This window comes from Pimephales promelas, chromosome 1 (assembly GCF_988280905.1).
Source record: "Pimephales promelas chromosome 1, fPimPro1.hap1.1, whole genome shotgun sequence".
Classification (NCBI taxonomy): domain Eukaryota; kingdom Metazoa; phylum Chordata; class Actinopteri; order Cypriniformes; family Leuciscidae; genus Pimephales; species Pimephales promelas.
Genome location: NC_142769.1, coordinates 1,588,823 through 1,602,185, shown reverse-complemented (window position 1 = coordinate 1,602,185; position 13,363 = coordinate 1,588,823). Strand labels below are relative to the sequence as shown.

At 37.2% G+C, this 13,363-nt stretch overlaps 1 protein-coding gene across 1 annotated transcript in view; it reads right to left on the bottom strand.

Moving 5' to 3' along the window:
• ankrd11 (ankyrin repeat domain 11) overlaps positions 1 to 12,443 on the bottom strand; it is a 161,355-nt gene extending 148,912 nt beyond the window's left edge. Inside the window, exon 1 of the mRNA XM_039690801.2 lies at positions 12,047 to 12,443. The gene's annotated coding sequence lies outside the window, so the exon portion shown is untranslated. The remainder of the gene's footprint in view (positions 1 to 12,046) is intronic.
• Positions 12,444 to 13,363: the final 920 nt, after the last annotated feature.

Sequence of the window (13,363 nt, the reverse complement as noted above, 5' to 3'; positions counted from 1 at the left end):
TGCATTAATAATAATACTCTTCAGCACATCCAATCAAAACGGCTCTCCAGCTGCCCAATCCCATCCCGCGTTCCCGACCCTATAGTTCACATCTGCCAACCAGTGAACCTTCTGCCCTCAGCATCCATTTACAGCTTATTTACAGCTGAACTTCACTTGATTAATATATAGGGTATAGGCCTAAACAGAAATTCTTAGACACAAATGAGATGAAACGGCAAGAATATTACATATAATTGTGAGCATTTTGATCACTACAATCATATTACAGGGTTCATACAGATTCTGTAAAATGAAATTCCAGGACTTAAGAACTCTTCAAGCACTACTATTTTGGTTTTCAAGGACTACAATCAGAGATCACTTATCAAAAAGGGACATAGATATATAAAATAAAAATAAAAATGTACATGCGATGGTTGTGTTAACTTTAACCATTGAAAGATACTATGACGAAGATATCGCTTTCCTTTTTCTCCCATGAATAAATGATTGACCTGAAGAATGAAATGTATATCATACACTTGGATAGTTATACGAGTAGGGTTGGGTATCGAGAATCGAGTATCGATTGGAACCGAGACTAACTTTTCGTTTTTCGCGGAATCGTTCAAAAGTTACAATTTCGATTCCTAGCTTTGATATTCACAGTCCGCCGAGCGGAAGAAGAAACCGCTGAACACCAACGAAGAAGCGTCTACCGGAAGTGTTGGCATAACCGCGCGAGTCGAACATTAGTAGCTTACGTCGGCGGTCCAAAGTGTGGCTTCACTTTTCTAAAAATAACGAAATCTCGGCAAAATGCAAAATTTGTGACAAAAGGAGTATTTTTACAGAAGGAGTATTTCCTTCAGAAAGGCCGTTGGTTAGCAAGGTTAGCTAAACTTTTTTGACCCTGCCTCTTAAAAGAATCGGAATCGAGAATCTTTAGAAACCGGAATCGAAACAAGGAATCGTTCAAATTCAAACGATACCCAACCCTATATATGAGCAATATCACATTTGTAGTCATGATAAACCTTACAGTCAAAATGATAAATGATTACAGCTATTTTGTCTGCACCATAAATAACTCTAGAAAACTTATTATCTGAACTGTTTAAACGTGTAGAATGCACATTAGCTTATTTTCCATCAATCAACCGGTTATCTTCCATCAACTGGTTAAAATATACAACAATGCTACAAATACGGTCTGACAAAAAGGGCATACGGGCTGAACGAAAATCTGAAAATCCACTCTCTGACAGTAGATGGCGCTTATGGAAAAGCAGAAAAGGCCGTTCACAAACCAGCACTGTGCTTATAAACACTACTTTATTAGACATTACACGGAGGGAAGACGAAAACAAAATGCCATTGAAACTTTTTGAAAGTTAGTCTCTTCCAGAGAAGCATCCATATAGTTCTTTCAAAAAATTAATATATTATCCTCCTTGTAGAACCTCTCGCAGGTTTCCCCCATCTTCACACTCAAACTGAAACTAATACTGCATTCTGCGCCCGCCACGATTGCTAACGTTGCTTAAAACTGGAAAGTAGCCAATTTATCATGTGTTCTTCAAATCGCTGTAATCAAATGCGGTTTATATGATAATTCAAATATGAAACGGTAATGCAAACCGGCGGGAATTTTATCACGGTTCATGATCAAACTGGTAACGGATTCACCCCTAAGATACAAAACGTTTTACTCGTTTCATCTGAATCGTATCGATATTTTGAGCACAGCCCTACTATCCTCCCAATTTTTCCACAGCTTTGCACACCCATTTCTTGAGTCATTTAAAGAGAATGCCTGCCTTCAGCAATGATGAACATTTTATACCATGAAAATACCATGTATTATGAACATTTTACACCATCGCATGCCTGTGTAGATTAGCTCAACAAAACCCCTTGTGACATCATTTGTAAACTTAAATTTGCCCGTTTAATATGAAATGCATCACTTTTAACATTTACAGGAGAGGAAATATTTTCTTGTATAACGAAGCCATGATAAGATTTAATTACTGCCTATACACAGGTTTAAGAGATAGGCTAAGCCTCGGTTCAATAAGAGCTGATACTGAAAGATCAAAAGAAACCACTGAATGATAATATACTGAGAGAAGAAATGCGGCAAAGAAGAGAGCAGGGGAGAAAGAAGTGTCTCCTTTGATGTATGAGAGTTGGGGAGAAATGTTATCAAACGCACTGCAGTGGAAGCACAACCTGCGCCCGAGAGAAGAGGCGTCAGGCTGAGAAACATTCAAACCCCAAAATCAAGTGCCCCGTCCCAGGTGTTTGTGGGCGGATGCCATGCAGCACTGCGTGCATTTGTGCTTCTCCAGAGAGACTCAGAGAGAGAGAGATAGACCAGCTGACCCAACTATGAGGACATTAGAGAGACATTGTATACAAAATTTGAAATACTTTGTCCTAACTTCACAAAATTGAACAATAAACCACAATTTCAACATGTATTCTCGTATATCGTATCATACATTTATGCATTGATGCCTGTCACAAAAAGAGGGAGGAGCCGCCTAATCACTGCTACACTCACTCACACAACACACACACTTCTAGATTGTTCATAGAATTTAGAAAATGTAGGGCCCTATAAAATCCGTTTTATTTTTTCCCAAATTCCGTTTTTTCCATTTTAATTTTTGCAAATTCCGTTTTTTCCGTTTTAATTTTTGGGAATTCAGTTTTTTTTTTACCCTTTACTGTTATTTTAGTTGTAAAAAGAGCTTTTAATGTTGCTTTTAATGTTAATGATTAAAATGTACACAAATAAAATAGGCATTTACTCTTAAAATGACAAATACTGCATGATGCAACATAACACTGCACTCCAAGTACTTTAAGTAACAACATAATAAGGTTATGAGCTTTAAACTGTCCTGTAAAATAAATTATATTAGTTTATATAAGTTAAAATCTCTAACTGCGTCGTAATGTGCATACTATACATCCTAAAGAGTATGTGACATTAGTAGTCAATACTATTTCGGGCATAGTATGCACAGTAACGCGGCTATTGTTTTGATGCCGTCATGAGCTGAAATGACGGGAGGGGTTGTGTCGCCCAGATTTGCTTCCCCGTCTCTCTGCATTTTCCCCAGACGTACGTTCTTCTCCCACACAAAAAACGAATTTCATTCCAAATTTGTAAAATTCCGCGAACTTCCGCGTTAACACTAGATTCCGCGTTAATTGGCCAATTCCGCGATTCCGTCCGCAATTCCGTGATCGCGGAAATTATAGGGCCCTAAAAATGTTACTTTTACATGTGTGATGATTCACTGTAAAAATAAAAAATGCTTTGCCAATGCATTGAAAGAATTGTTGTGCCAATAAAACACATTTTGAATTGAACTGAATGGGGAGAGATAGAGATGGAGATAGTGATAGAGTGATAGAGAGAGAGAGATTCAAAGAGGTTTATATGGCATCTGGCTGCCTAAAGAGTATAGAGGGGTCTATAAAAGAGACAGAGAGAGAGAGAGAGAGAGAGAGAGAGAGAGAGAGAGAGAGAGATATTCAAAGAGGTTTATATGGCATCTGGCTGCCCAAAGAGTATAGAGGGGTCTATAAAACATTTACACCACAAGAGAGAAGTGAAACGTGAGAGAGGAGAGTGAGTGTTCCCGTTTACAGATACCAACACTGTGCAATGAGGAAGGGGAAGGCCAAAGGAAACCAGCGCACAATCATGTCATGTGAGCAGTGGCTCAAACCACTCGTGTTGAGCACCAGCATTTCCAACAGTGGGCGTTGAAAACAACATGCATTCGGAGTCTGTGCGGATTCGCATGCTATACAGAATTTTTAACATTTACAGATAAGGATGTAAAGTTAGCTTAAATCATGTCTTTCATTGTCGATTATTATCGATTAGTTGATGCAGCCTTATTCCCTCTTCTCTGCATTTCTCCTCTGGTCTAGCTTGCTTCCTAATTTATTAGTCAAAATAAACCTGGCTTTTTTATATTACGAGTATTATTGGCTCCTTGATGAATTGCTTTTGTTCTTTTGTAAGTCGCTTTGGATAAAAGTGTCTGCTAAATGCATACATTTATTGGTGAAATATGCCAGCATTAAGAGTTCAACATCTCCTGAGTTTCCATGAATTTACCAATCATGTTTCATTACTGGACTTTCTCAGGTAAATCATGTTTATATTTTGTAGCAATAAAAGATCAAATGTTAATCTGAACTAAAATACACATTTGTTTATAAACTTCATTTTGTCCAAGGAGCCGTTTTGTTTTATATGCTCCTAAGATAAGTCACGTATAGCTCCATCATTGCTCAAAGTTAAAAAATATCATACAAGGAAATTTCTCTGGCATTTCTTTTTTCTGGCTGTATCGAAAAAGTACCGAACCGTGAGACCACTGTATCGTATCGAACCGTGAATTTTGTGAACCGTTACACCCCTAGCTTCAAACATTACAATGCTCATGATAACTTTCTTTAACTCTATAATACGTAAATCCACTTCACCAGCGAATTACTCTGAGATGCCATAGAAATATAAAGAGATACCGCAAAAAAAAAAAAAAAAAAAAAAAAAAACTTTAATAACCGCAATCATAAAAACACTTGAAATTGTACATATGGCACATTTTATATCCAACTTTTTTTCAGCAAAAGTAGAATTATTTCACTCATATTCTATTGCGCTCTGTGTGTTTGGCTCGTGCTGCCACTGACGACTAATCTTTCGACTAATTTTTCTATTAGTCGACTAATCTAAACGACTAATATAAAACGAAAAACATTGTGTCCATTTTATTTTGAACTCAACTGAAGGGCCAAAATATAAAATGTCACCTGTTGAAAAACACTTTGTATTAATAATTGAAGCATAGAGTCCAAATCCTGTCCTAAACATGTATGCATTTATTACTTAAATTAGCTCTTTGTTCTGCCTTAAATTAATAATTAGCGTACACATTTTTATATGTACGTTTCCGAAATGCATAACTGATTACACCACTCTAAATTGTAAAGTGCATTTTCTATTAAGCTGCTTTGAAACAATTTGTACTGTGTGAAAAGCACTAGGCAATACAAATAAATTGGAATTGAATTGAAAGAGTCTGGACTAGCCTACTACGCTTAGCTCTGCGTTACAATGAATCACGCTGAAAGCAGGCAGGCACGCAGCTAAGCAGCTCGCGTTTACGCTTGCGTGCATGGCGGGCCAGAGCCGCGGTTCGCGTGAATGTGAAAGCAACACGGACTCAGGTGCGCGTTATAGCTGATTATGACGCATTTAGTTCAATAAAACACAAGTAAGGGATGATAGTGTTGATGATTTACCTTGGATATGAGCGAGAGTCAGTCTGCAGTGTATTTGCGCATAACGAGTGGAATCAGGGCAACAAATTTAGAAATCCACTGACTCGTCAAAAGAGCCTGTAAGTCAACTAATCATGGCAGAACTAATTCGCACGTTCACATAAGTCTGTAAAGTTCAGTGGAAACTCGCTTGCATAAGCCTCACCCAATACTGACAGCAACATGGAAATATTTGCAAGTTTTTCTTCACATTACAGATGAAGAAAATACCTGTGAAATGTTAGTTACGCACTAAGGCTAATGCGTCTCACAAATTAAACTAAACTATTAAATTAAATTTAAAAAAACAAAACATTGAAAACATTTAGCAAGATTTCTGAAACTAATGACCAGAATATAAATATTAATAATAGAATTAGCTACATCTTGGTTCAACTTAACTCAGATGCCAGACACCAAGTGTTTTACCAGATACCAATTTCCCAATCAGTTTTACACAAACAAAATACAGTAATATTCTGCTCAGAATGATACTAAACTTTCCCCAACTTGGCAACTATACAAAACACACACACACCCTCCACTGAGAAAAACAATAGCATGTAGGAATTCAGAGATCTTCAGTGCGATATTCTGCTCAAAGAAAAGTGTAATGCAGCTAGCCTGTGTTCATTCCCGTGGCTGCTCCAAAATCTGCCAGCAAACAACTGAGATGAACTATAATATAAATCTAAACATCTTCAATTGTCTACAAACATCAAACATTCTCTGCTCCGCATTACATATCGGGGTTTGGGATGGTACAGGATTTCTTATTTTAACTGGAACACGTGAGCGTGAGCTACTGAATAACAGCAATATCTCCATTTTAGCTTTTCGGGAGAATTTTCTTGTCAGTTTACATAATTGTAGAGATACATTCATTTGTACAAGCAAAAGTGAACATTTAAAAGTAGAGATGCACCAGACAACCTGCAATGAATCAGATTTTTATTTTGGCTGATCTCTATTCTGGTCATTGCATGCCATTTATGTGGAAATATTACAAAAGCCCCTTTTCCCCTGTCGGACTTCTAACCGTCCTATTCCATCCGTCCTGAGAATTACAGGCCGAGAACGGTTTGTAATCGCGCCGTACTGTACAAGGCTCAAGTGTAAACATAAGTGGAACCGCTGCTTACCAATCAAAGCCTTTTCAATCCTTCTGCTGTTTTGGTTTTGTGCAGCTTTTGTCCATTCTGTTTTTGCTTTAAATCATACAATCTAATTTAAATTAAAAACAACTGCTCAAATTTCATGAGAATAGCATCTTTGTTTGGATCGGAATGCAGTGGTTGTTTATAGAAAATAAACAACAAATGAAGAGTTCAGATGCAAAAGCCTCTAAGTGCCATTTGAAATTTTCTTCTAGAATGATCATTTTTATCAAGCTTGTATATTTAAGTTCAGTGATTTCACTTAAATGGCAATGATAATTACCTATTAATTGTTATTTAAGTGAAATTACTGAACTTAAATATACAAGTTTGATAAAAATCATTATTAAAGAAGAAAATTTCAAATTGCATTTAGAGGCTTTTGCATCTGAACTCTTCAAATAATAATGTTTTAACAAGGTCGTTGCGTGTTACCAGTTAACTGTCACCGTCCCACAGGTGGGACGTTTGCCACTATATTTTTAAAACAATAATATCTTAGTAAATACCTTAAATAATATTGACAAACTATATATCATTTGAAAGCTTACAATCTCTAGTTTCCATATTTGGTGACTGATTTTCAAAATATATTACAGAGGAGCCATAATTTATCAATATAAAACAAGAATATTTTCATACTCATAAGGCGTGTTCAGACCTTTATTTTAAAATAGCAGTAAACATGAAAAATCATGACAAAATGGTAGATACCTCAGTTTGTTTTCATGCCAAAAGTTCAAAAGATAGAATCCATTCAATTATTTTGAAAAAAAAGGTCTGAAAAGTTTGAAATATCAAGAAAAAAATAATAAATTCACCATTTGTGACGTGGCATATAGCTATGACTCACATGCGTGTTCTTTGTATGTGTTTCTTAGAGGTTCAATTCATATCAAAATCTGCCAAACTTCCCATGCTACTTCTGAATAGGATCTCTACTTCAGAAATTGTATGAAAATTGTGAAAATAATGGTTCATATCACTCAAAACACGAATGGAAATGCAGGCGCCCTTATATGGGCAGTAATGGAGTCTGATTGTGCCCTAGTGAAAAAGTTTGGTACTGCGCTCAAACAAAATCTTACTGAAAGCTCATTTTTTGAGATATCAACCTAAAATTTGAAACACAACTTGTTCAGATTTTTGGCTTTGATCTTTCTGCCATTTTAGAGTAGCCCAGGTTTTGAAAATATATATTTTATGTAAAATATGAATAATTAATATTTTTACATTGTACATTTCCATAAACTCAAACTTCTATAACTTTTTTTCTGTTTCACTTTCTTAATTTATTTCACTTCTACAAAAATCTGCCAAATGTCTTCTTTAAAACAAGACCAATCATATGTCTATATTCCAAAGCATTCTTGAATTACAACCATTTAAGTTCGAAATGTGCATTTTCATGTCTATTCAAAAAGGGGGGGGTGACAGTTAACAGGTTAAGAGAAAAAGAAATAAAATCCCATGAAATTTGCTTTGTATGTTGTAGCTTGGCTAGAGGTTGTCACTTTAAGCGGGAGGGAATCCGTGAATGTCTTCGAAGTTAACTTTGAAATAGAAAAGTTCGCGATTGAGCCTACGTCTTAACAGTTAGATATTAGCCATAAAGATGATCTGTTCACGACTGCGGATTTGTATCAAATTACAGTTCATATTACAATTCATATTACAATTACTCGTGATCAAATTGAAAGAGAGGTGGAGCTGGGCAGACAGTGTTACGAGAGTCAGCTTAGCAGGGATAGTTCATGCAAAAATTTAAATTTTACTAGTCCATAGGTTTCTAGAGGGATTGAAACTTGACGGCCTCAAAGTTATTAAAGACATCGTTAAAATAGTGGGTCAATCTTAACTTTATCAAGCGACGAGAACACTTTCTGTGCGCAAAAACAAACATAAATAATGACTTTATTTCAACTATTAATTTCTTTCTCTTTGGGCCTCTAGTCAGTTAAACGTCACACGTAGGCTCACTATTGGCCGACGCTGGTCATGTGTATGATGGGTGTGACGTACAACAACAGATCGCCTAAAGAGAAGGTAATGAATAGTTGAAATAAAGTCATTATTTTTGTAGTTTTTTTCTCAGATTTAATCAAAAATATCTTAATTAGTGTTCCGAAGATGAACGAAGGTCTTACGGGGTTGAAACAACATGAGGGTGAGTAAATACTGACAGAATTTTCATTTTTGGGTGAACTAACCCTTTAAAGGGAAATCAGTAAATTTGCCTGTAAAATAAAAAAAATAAAAATAAAAAAATACGGAATCGCCCATGAAACATCATGATCGCCAATTATTTCGTTGAATTCATGACAGGAGGGTACACTACAATTTCTAGGCTTAGACGATTTACAAGTAAACTACGCAAAATATCGTACCAATTGTTCAAACTAAAACTACACATAGCACCAGCACTGTACACAATATTGAATAAACAACTGTTACACTAAATTCTGATAAGGAGAAAGTGAAGTCAATAATGATCTAACTGTGTATCGTAATATGACTTGTGATTTTGTTGTCAAGACCCAGTCCTCAGTAAGATAGCGTCCTGAGAGATATTTTGCAGACATACTTTTCAAAATATAAATTACAGAATTTTTGATTTGAGATTTTTTTATAGGCCTGGAAAAACACTCTTTGCATTCCCTCTTATTTCAAGCTTTCCCACTAGCGTGTGAACCAGGAAAAGCGTAGTCACTAACTAGTAATAAACAAAACACTCAAAGAACAGCTGCCTGCTAACTATTAGGCATCTACAAACCAATTGGCCTAGAAGCACATTCACACACACTTACAAAATAATAGATCATTCTTAACTTGCTGTCCTTAAAGGTAGAGAAAGCAATTTATTTTATAAACACTTTGTTACGCTGGTTGAAACTCTCTTCAAATCCTGATAGCAATCAATAATAGAAGTGGTCTAAATATTAAAACATGTACAGATATCTTCTGTATTCTTCAGCATTGTGGCACGATAGAGATATTTTATTACGTCAACATAACAGATGTGATGGGCGGCTCATCACAGAACATGCAATTGTGAACCATAACACGAAAATTTATATCAACGCCAATGGCAATCTCAGCAAAAATATCACTCGCAAATTAATATTTAGTCGCAGTCTGGAGACCTGCTAATTGAAATGATATCGGTTCGTAAAAATGAGAATCGATTAAAATCAAGAGAGATATTTTTTACCCAGCCCTAGAGAAATCCAATCCTTGCAATACGTTTGAATGTCAACACTATCAACGGCGAGTCAGGTGGTACAAGTTATAGATCTTTAAATTGTTTACAATCATTATTATTGTAATGTTATGTGGTTTGAGACGTCTCCCGTGACACTTCACAGTGTGTTGATGTGTTTGAGGTGTAGCTTTGAATGAAGGGAGGGTGGGATCTCATGTTTTCAAAGCTAACTTACTATTGCTAGCCTCTCAGAAATTGCCTACCCTACCTTTAAAGAACAGTTCATGTTTGCAAACAGCAAAGCTGAAAAAAGCCCACCAATGAGGAACGCTAGGTCAAAAAAAATGCAGCATGCAATGCTCTGCAAACCTAAATATGTGAAATTTTCATGGTGACAGAGCATGGATTTGTTTCAAACCCAGAAAAATACTTTGAAACCATAATGCTGACCATTACAGCACCACCATCATACATTAAATAACATTTAATCTCCAACTATCGGAAATGACCATGTTCCGTGAGTCCTCAAAAGGCTGCATTGAGAAAGAGAGCAAATAGGCTAATTACTGTCGAGTACAACTGCCATCATAAATGCAAAGAAAAAGCTTTCTTAAACAGCATTCCTGACCCCACACCCCAGACAAGTCAACTTCCCCTCTCTGCCAAACAATAAGCAGGACTCTCACAACACAAGGGTACACAAACAGGCCCGACAACCTCAGACAAACACCCACGGATCTTCAGCTAAATCCAGATTAGTGCTTTTAAACCACCTTCTGGTAAACAGTCTACAAGTGCCATAAATCAGAGTTTCACGGTTGCGTAAGAAGACTCTGCATAAAGGTTGCGCTCAGAAGAATTAAACAAACGTGAGGAAGGGAGGGATGTAAAGTGGCAGCAGTGTATGTGAAGAGAGATAGAAAGAGAGAGAGAGAGGGAAAGAGTGTGTGCTAACGCCCCAACGCCGCAGTGTTCTTCCACTGCACCAACACCAGCTCTGTTTACTTCATCACAAACTTACACAGATTCTCCCTCTATCCTTCAGATCAGCCTTTAAAGAAGTATTGTAAAGCTCTGCTTCAGTGCAACTCCTCGCTGAAGTAAACAATCACACCACATAATGTCTAAACACAAGCACAAGAGTCACATCCACATGCAGTTTTCACGAAATGTGCTTTCAGGGCCTTGGCTTCCTCACATCACATAGAAGAGATGGAAGCAAAAGCAAGAAACATTTAATATGATCAGATACATAAAACAAGTTTGCAATGAAAACGCATTTTCCGTGGTATAATATAGGGATGCATTGATGTGAAAATTTTAGTCAATACCGATAATTCTTTATACATGAACGCTGATAAACGATATATCTGCCGATAAATCTAAATCCAAATGTTTATATAACTTTTGAGAGCCTGATTACTAAAATAAAAGTCACATCATTAAAATACAAGCACATAATTATAAGGATATTCTCATAATAATTGAATGTAGCCTATATGACTGCTCTTGAGTCTTTACTGTATTTTCCTTTTCAAAGTGATTTAATATCTGCACATTTTTTGTTGAGCCGATAACAATAACATTAAAAATGAACGTTGGCCGATATATCGTGCATCTGCCTTCACTGATCTTATGTGAATGCTATTATTATACTGCAAAAGTGGGTGTTTTTTTTACTTCACAGAGTCAAAATCTTCCCTTAAACATTGGTGAAAACCAAACCAAAAGTGAATACAAATCAACAAATATAATATGGTCAAAGCCATAACAAAACACATCTAATTATCACAACTGAGTGTTGCAGCAGTGATCTAATATTTATAGACAGAATGGTGCACTGCTAACCCAAAGCAAAATCGTATTATAGGCTAGATCTCATCTCCATAATCCCTGCAACCATATCAACATATAGACAACAATATTTCCTCGTGTATGTGCCCTTGAAACATACATATATTACGCTGCCCATCCCCGTGGCTGATTTCTGCAGAGCCCGTCTGACCGTATCCGATTCCCAGAGAGAAAACGACAACATGACGAGGATTATTTTCATTTCTCCTGGTTCACACGCTCGCCTTCAGTTGCTACAAACCTCATCGTTTTAGACCTACACACATCGCAGGAACGAATACATTTGCAGTCTGACAAAATAGATATAGATTTCCAGCAATACGCAAACATTTCCTCGACTTCAGGGTGGGGGAGGGAAACAAACTCCCGTTAGCAACGGGGCTAAATTCGTTAGCGGGCTAACCGTGAAAGTCGACGCCTGAGAGGACGTACAAACGGTTTTCCTACACGAAATGGCTTTTAAGCGAAAACATAGCAATTTAAAAATGCTTACCTTCTTTAAAACGTGAGCTACATCTACAAAATTATACTTGATATTCCTTCCCGATGCTTGTTTTTCCCATTTGAGGCCTTCCACTTCAGCAATCTCCGATGCGGGAACATCCGAGGCACGCGACGCTCATCTCAGTCCGCGCTCGCGCCAGCGTGCTAAAGCTAATCACTGATTACCTCCTCAGAAAATGCGATGATTAAAACCTCTCAGGGTTCCGATGAAATGCTCAGAGAAATGGTTATAAACTCTCCATCCGTTCCTTTGAAAAAAAAGTGTCAGTAACGGTGAGTTTGCTGATTTGGCTTGATTTTGAGGTGCAAAAATAAAATTCCGCTTCAAGTTAATCCTCAACGTCCGACTGCTTCCGAACCGTTTCGACTCGCGCTGACGAAAAGCGAACGCGAGCTTCTGAGACGCGAGCTGTGATTGGTTGACGCGTATGGGCGGTCACTGTTTGGTCCCCATTGCAACGGTGAAACTGGCGCCATTGTGGCTCTTCCGAAGGAAGCTTCCAAGTTGTTTTCTTTGGCGACCTCGAGCCATAATGGCGTAGACAGTGGCATGTTTTTGCGAGCTCCCTTTCAGTGAGAGGAAAATGGAGAGCCTGTGTGGGAATATGTTGTAAAGTTGACCGAGTTAGGTTTTTAAGATACGAGTGAACGGAGCTAATTATTCTTCCTTATCCAGTCTTTATTTAGAATCTGAAACAACTGTTTGTTGCTATCTAAATTGTACTTTTGTAGTATTATAAACTGCTTGCCGATGACGGATTGCGAGCCGATCAGCTACAGCACGTGTTATTTTCATTGACTGTTGTTGGGTAAATGTATCTTATTCTTAGATGTGTTTTTGTTTTAATTTCATTTTGACGTCACACCGATTTCTTGCAGAGCAGAATAATGCAATGGCTCCCTCTGCTGTTAAGAACATATAGTTATTTTTCTGAGATAGTTCTTGCCATAATTCTTCTCAAATCTTCTACACACCCACTTGATATCCCAACACTTAAATGGTTAGTTCACCCAAAAATGAAAATTATGTCATTAATGACTCTCCCTCATGTCGTGTCGTCCCAAGCCCGTAAGACCTCCGTGCATCTTCAGAACAGTTTAAGATATTTTAGATTTAGTCCGAGAGCTTTCTGTCCCTCCATTGAAAATACGGTATACTGTCCTTGTCCAGAAAGGAAATAGACATCACCAAAGTAGTCCATGTGACATCAGGACGACAATACAATGTTTAATTCGTTTTGGACCAATTTCGATGCTTCAAAACATTCTAACTAAGCCACTGATGTCACATGGACTACTTTGATAA